The sequence below is a fragment of the Pteropus alecto genome, unplaced genomic scaffold (assembly GCF_000325575.1).
Source record: "Pteropus alecto unplaced genomic scaffold, ASM32557v1 scaffold101, whole genome shotgun sequence".
NCBI lineage: Eukaryota > Metazoa > Chordata > Mammalia > Chiroptera > Pteropodidae > Pteropus > Pteropus alecto.
Window position 1 is genome coordinate 4758607 of NW_006432945.1, and position 7464 is coordinate 4766070.

Below are 7464 nucleotides of genomic sequence, written 5' to 3' on the forward strand. Positions count from 1 at the left end.
ATTTGATCGTTATTTTCAGGGGACGGGGTGAAAATAGTGAAACTGCACCAGCGGAGGAAAGAGATCGCGTGGCTTTAAGTTCAGATTTTGCCTCTGATTCGCTTCGTGGGCTCCTTTCATAACCACTATGAGCTTCATTTGGCTCATCTGTAAAATGAGGAAAATAATAACTGCCCTGCAGTTATTGTGAAGATCAAATGCAATAAGGTATGTGAAAGTGCTTTGTAAACTAAAAGGCCAATTAACAATAACCTGAAATCGCCTCAAGACCATGAGTCACCCAGCAAAGAGAGAAACACAAGCCTCCAAGGACTTTTGAGGGGGACCTTTGCTCTCTTTCCGCCTCTGTGACTCAGCCAAGCGCCCCGTGCTAGACCCCAGGCTCTCTTTGCAGCTTTCTCATTCACCAGCTCCCTTTGGGGTGCCCCAAAGCTCTGCTTCCTCTCAGAGAGGATCAGAAGGAAAAGGAAAGGGAAGGGAGAAAATCAGAGAAGAGTGGAAGAGAGCAGGATGGAAATAACTTTTTTCTGAGTGCCTGCTGTACACCAGGCGACTTTGCAAAAATCTCGTTTAGTCCTTGCTCCACTGGTGTTTGGTATTATCCTCCCTGTAATTCGGTGTTATAGATGAGGAAACAGACTCAGAAAGTTCGGGTTATTTGACCAAATTATACAATCAGGGGTTGGTGGAGGACGGACTCGACCTCTTCTCATTCTGAATCCGATGCCCAGGGCCTTCCTCATAAACCCTGGGGTGCACGGCTCATCCAAAACACTCTTCTTCACACTAGAACAAATCGTCTTTTGGGAGAAGTTAAGCTCTCATCGGCTCTGTGATGCTTCAGCTCCTAGATGAAGAGGAGTACTTAATCAAAGAAGAACAGCGTTTTGGAATACTAAAATTACTAAAATTCTTGGGAGGGGAATCATTCACACCAAAGTGAAAACAGCTTAGATTTTGAAAGTAGATTGTCTCAGAAACTCTTCTCAGCTTCTCATTGACTCAGAACTTCTCCACTAAGTCGTCTATGGCCAAATGATAGAGGGGAAAAGAGAACTAGGCCAGCACTCCAGACTCACGTTCTCAGGCATCTCCGTGTTGAATGGTTACTGGTCTGGATCTCTCTTCCTGCGTAACCATCCACCCCAAAATATTATGGCTTGAAACCACAAACTCCTATCTCTTGGTTCTCGGGGTTGATTGGATTCTGCTGGGTGGTTCTCACTTACGATTTCTCCCTGCACTCAGCCGGGTGTTGGCTGGGCTGCCGCAATCCGAAGGCTCACTGGGGCTGGACATCCAAAATGGCTGGCCCTCCTGGCTGGCATCGGATGCTGACCGATGAGTGGGAGTTCATTTAGTGTTATCAATCAGAGCATCTACACATGGTGGCTTCATGGGACGTGGGCTTCTCACAGTATGGTGGCTGGGTTCCAAGAGGCATTATCCCAAGAGTGAATGTTCCAAGAAGTAGGAGAGAAGCTGTCAGGCCATTTAAGAGTTATGCCTAGAACTGGCATAGCATCACTTCTGTTGTATCCTATTGGTCAAAGCTGTCACGATTCCTACCCAGACTCAAGAGGATAGAGAAGTAAACTCCACCTTTTGATAAGAACGAGGCAAAATCACATTGCAGAAAAGAGTGGGGGATGAGAGATACTAGACATTTATCTTTGGAAAATACGAATGGCCACAGTCACTGGGCCAATAACATAGCCAACGTGAGCGTGGCCTCTGCATCTCCTAACCTCCTGGCCCTGGGGTTTGATCTAGCCCCTGCCAGACTATCTGCTCGTCCCTCGTCCCATTGTTTGCTGTGCTGGAGCTATACTGCCTCCTCTCTTTTCTTTATTCTTATCTCAGAGTTTTGGGACTTCTTCTGCCTCAACTGCCTCTTCCCTCAGTTCCTCCCACAGGGTCGTCTCTCTTATCACTGAAGTCTCAGCTCAAATATCGCTCTTCTGGGAGACCTTCCCTGACTGACACGTGACTCCATCTATGTCCCGCATAGCACTTACGTGTTTGTGTTCTCGCCCACTGTCTGTTCCTCCACTACGGCACAAGCTCTGTGACAGAAGTGACCTAATCTGTCTTGTCCACTGTGTGTCCCCAATGCTGACACTAGTACCCACTGCAGAGTGGTCAGTCAATTTTTGTTGAATGAATGAATGAACAAATGAATATCTCTGTCAAGTGGCCGCCAATGACCGTTCAGCCTCCTTTTATGACAGAGAATTCTATATTGCACCTTTGGGAAGCTGTTTTTTCTTTGGACACATCTTAGGCAATTCTTGCATGGCATTATGAATTTACCTAACTAGTCAAAACCTCTATTATTTATTTACTAAGACTAATTCAGGGCCTTTAAACTGTACCTCTAAATGCAATAGTTCTATGTCTCCAACCCACAGAAAAAGACCAATAGGAGACAAAGGAAAAAAGGTAAGGGACCCCATCATCATTTAATCATAGCAACAACTCTTTTATTTATCTATTGGGGTTCTGTATAAGACTTAGTTTGAAAAACAGTTCCACTGCTAAAAATAAGTCTACATGATCTCATAGATTCCGTTCCATACCTTTATGATGATATTTCTTACAGTGTGGCCTTTCGAACCTCTGCATCAGAATCAACACTGCACTGGACACTTGTGGAGAACGCCCCTACTGATGAAAAGTTCTGGCCATGAGGCCAGGGAATCTGGATTTTAACAAGCACCTCGGGGGCTTCTTAGGTGCTTGAAAGAGGATCATTGCTCTGTGATGTGAGGACATCCGATAAAATACGGAAATAAGCTGTCATGCCATGTAGAACTCTTTTCCCTTTAAGATCACCTCTTGCAAAAAGTGATATCTTTTCTCAATACATACAGAATTTTGGAGGAGTAGGCATGGCTGGCTGACTTCAAGATGCCCAGAATGTGGACTTTTATCTCTTTGCTGGAGGCCCTGATTGTTCCCACAATTATCTCTCTGTGACCCAGTGACTGAGGCTAGAGCATTTATGTGTGAACACACACACACACACACACACACACACACACACACACACACACATTGCCAGAGGCCAACGTCACAGCCAACCTACCACCTTACTCAGCTGAGTCCTACCAATTAAGAACTTCTCGAGTGGTTTAAGAGCAGAGTCCTTAAAATTCCAAGCATAAAACAGCTAATAGGAGTATCATGTTTAACACAGTAATTAAAAAAAAAAAAAGCAGAGACAAAAAAAAAGCTGCAAAGTTTTCTTTGTGATCATTGTTTAACACTGTATGTAATTAAATATTAATGAAAGTATGCTACTTTCATTTTGTGAGCAATTTAATTCAATTAAAAATAAATGGGTCTCCTTGGCTCAGTGGGCATACTGATATACAGAACAGCACTGCCCTTAACTTGGTTTTCACTGTGTTTAAATCCAGCACTGAGCAAAGCTACTGAAATACGACCCCAGGCTACTCGATTAACCTGTGAAGAACTGGGAGCCGACCTCAGGCAGTCACCGAGTAGAGTGCTGTGCAGCAGATACTGGCTACAAGGCGGTACGGTTTACCCAAAAATGTTTATCAAGCATTTGCTACGTGGGATGAAAAGACATTTAAGACACCTCCTAGATATCAAAACGGTAGTTATCTCAGTATTCACACACACGTACATATATACATACGTGTATATATATGTATTACATATATACACATATGCCAATACATATATATTTACCATGTAAATATATATATATATATTACATGGCAAATATATATGTAATAAATTTACCGTGTAATATATATATTTACATGGTAAATATATACTGAGCTATACTGTTAAGATTAGTGCACTTGGCTGTAAATATTTCATACCTCAATGGGGGAAAAAGAGACACACTTTCTCTGCCTATGAGGACCTCACAGTTTGATATTACTAAGTACATGAGAGGTGACGGGGCATCGGGAGTTTCCTAGCTTACGATCTGGCTGGAAAGGCACATGAAAATTCTTAAGTGCACTTATTTTGTGATAAAAACATTCATAAATCTTAAATCATCTCTAGGACGAAACCAACAAAAATGAGACAGTATATTTCTGCAGTCATGCGCAGGAACACGCACAGTACATGTGCGCCCGGGTAGGGGAGAGGAAAGGGCACAGAAAATGGCTCGGAGCAGAAGCAGGGAGTCAGGGGACCAACAAGCCCAGGAGCCAATTAACCCGCTGTCAGGTTGGCCTTGAGTGGGGGCGCCCAGGTTGCGGGCGGGAGGTGTGGGTGGGCGTGGCAGGAGGGCAGCGAGGAGGAGGCCAGATGCACTCGGCCTGGCCCGGGTTCCAGCCCGGTTCCGGGTTGACTTTCCGGGGCGGGCTCCTGGTCAGGGGCCATCTGCGCTCACAGACCCTGGAGGTAATGGATCCGGGCCGCCACCGTGATAACCGGAGCCGCTTTTCCATTTCACCAGAAGAGCCGTTGTTTGCGAGTGAACTCCAGGATTCCAGAGGCCTCGGCTAATAATAACAATGTTATCAACGCGCAAGGCTGAACCGAGAGGAGTGTGTGTGTGTGTGTGTGTGTGTGTGTGTGTGTGTGTGTGTGTGTGTGTCTGGGTCCCCAGGGGCCCGCGCCCAGCCCTGAAAGGAGAGCCGTGTCCTCGTGAATGGAGAGGAAAATGCCAACCTCTGGACAAAAAGTTTGCTGCTAAAAAAGAAACCCCAGCCAACATTCTACAACCTGGACGCATTGTTACTGTGCTGGTTTATCTGGCAGGAATAGGAAGCCGTGTTTGAAAACAATGTATTCTTTTTAGGTGCAAGGTCAGCGTCGGTTGGACCTCGGGGTGACCGCCTGCCCCCTACCCATGGGAGAAGGCTCCAAAGGCCTGCCAAGGCTCTTCCTGGGCAGAGGGAAGGGAGCTTAGCCAGCGACAATGGAGGCAAGCTGGCTTCCTGGCCATCCCGCAGAGAGGCCCAGGCACAAATGCCCCATCAAAGCCTGCGAGGGGCTCCCTGTACCTGCTGGAGGAGCCATGGGGCAGAGCCTGCAGGAGAGGCCAACTGGTGACATGTGGCACTAAGGTCTCTGGTCTGGCGCCTGTGTGGAGGGACCGAAGGCCCCTGCAGACCCTGGCAAACTGCTTTGCTCTCCACAGGGCAGATGGGGAGCTGCCCTCAGTGGAAGCTGGCAAGGCTCGGAGCTGCCCCAGACTCCAAGGTCCTCCCTAAAGCCAGAACAGGTTGAGTGCAGAGAGAATTCAGAAGTGCCTCTTCTAAAAACTTGTTCTCAAACAGAGACTCATGGACATGGACAATAGACTAGCGGTTACCAGAGGGGAGAGGGGAAGGGGAAGGTAGATGGGGCAAAAGGGGTCAAATATGTGGCGACGTTAAAGAATTAAAAATAAATAAATTTTTGAAAAATTAAAATAAATAAATAAAAATTTTTGAAAAATTAAAATAAAACTTGTACTTAGTAAAATCCAGGTGGTTGCCAGCCAGCTCTGGGTAAGAGTGTAGGCTCCACCACTGAGTAGCTGAGTGACCGCGTGCAAGATTTAACCTTGCAAAAAAATCTTCAGTTTACTCATATGCAAAAGGAGAACAGTAATAATACCTGCCACACAGGGCCAGTGCGTGGGGTAACGAGATAATGGAAGAGAAGCACTTAGCAGGCCCGGCGTGTGGCCGGCACCCAGCACAGGGCCTTGGCTCTTGCCGTACCCTCTGCCAAGAACACTTTCTTTTTGATAGACTTGTTCCCTTACCTCCCACAGGTCTCTTCTCTGGCTTATTTTTCTCCATAGTCCTTACCAACATACTATGTCTTTTACTTTCTTTTATCTTACTTATTGTCTGTCTCTCTCAAACCAGGGAAAACTCTGAGAATTGAGATGTGTGTGCTTTGTCTAATACTGAATCCCAGAATCTAGAATAGAATCTTACATATAGCAGTTGTTCAGTAAACATTAAATAAAGGATAGATGATGATGATAATGAAGACAAGGATCGCAGTGTAAAAAGTCCCAGTAATCTCCTGATTTCAGAGTTCCCAAGGTCAGCTCCTACCAGAGCATAAGCCACATGGATGCAGGAACTGTGCCTTATGTAATTGGATTCTCTGTAGCTAAGGTTGACAGATTTAGCAACTAAGAATACAGGATGTTCAGTTAAATTAAAATTTTTCTTATAAATACATCTCAAATGTTGCTTGGGACATACTAATAGGAAACCATTATTTATTGTTTATCTGAAATTAACATTTAACTGGGTGTCCTGTATTTTATCTGGCAACCCTATCATTGCCGCATGAATGGATAATATGTTCAAAATGTAGAGAAATCAGAGTAAACCTAAATAAAACAGGAAGGTCGGCCCCGATGGTGTGCTGGTAATGTCTAACAACTGACTGGTCAAGGGAAGAAAAAAAAGCCTTGATTTATAACAGTTGTCCATTTCCATGGTGTAAATGCTCCCACCATGGCTGATTTCAAGCTACCAAGATTCATGAGTGAATGCAGAGCTTGGAAGAGAAGAACACAATCAGCTTTGGCGAATCAGCATGAGGCAGCTTTAGCACACGCTCCCAAAGTCATAGGATTGAAAAAAGAGACCATGAGCAAGCAAGAAAAGCGAAAAATAAATAAGCCACTTCCACTATATCATACCAAGACTCTGTTGGCCCTTTCCTCAAACACATTATCTCAACCTCACGAGAATTTTAGGAGGTAGAAATTATTAGCCCTACTTTTTTTTAACAAATGGGGAAAATGGGGCAAAAGAAGATTTTAAAATTGTGAAGCTATACGGCTATTAAACCAGCCCAAAGTTCACTCTTTTTCTGCAAACCGGTCTGCCTCTGTAGTCACTGGATGTGATATGGAGGCCAAAGACCTTTAGAGGTCAGAGGTCAGCAGGTCAACCTGTCCATTCCTCAGGAGAAAACTGAAGCAAGGGGTAAAAAGGTTAGCAGCGTCTGACAGAGCTGGGATGAGAACTTGCACCTCCTGACTCTGCGTGTGCGCGCGCGGGCTCGCACGCCGGCGTGTTGTAGAGAAATTCTCCAAGTGTGTTCAACTACATTGAGGAGCCTGACAACTAAGTGTGGGCACCCCCAAAGGAGTCAACACAGGGTTAGTGTGCCTCAGTTGAGTTTTTAAAAATTTTTTAAGGTGTTTTTGAATCTGGACTAGGGTTTCTGCTTTCTTGATCTGATCCATGTGATTTGAAAACTTAGACCAGAACAGAGAGCACTTGTTACGAAGGGGTGGTCAGTGCAGTGGTGGTGGTGGGTGGTGACAGTAGCGGTGGTGGTGACGGTGGTGGTGGTGATGATGGTGGCGGTGGTGGTGACGGTGGTAGTGACGGTGGCAGTGACAGTGATGGTGGTGGTGGTGGTGGTGGTGGTGGCAGTGATGGTGGTGGCGGTGGTGGTGACAGTGGCGGTGACGGTGGTGGTGACAGTGGCGGTGATGGTGGTGGTGGT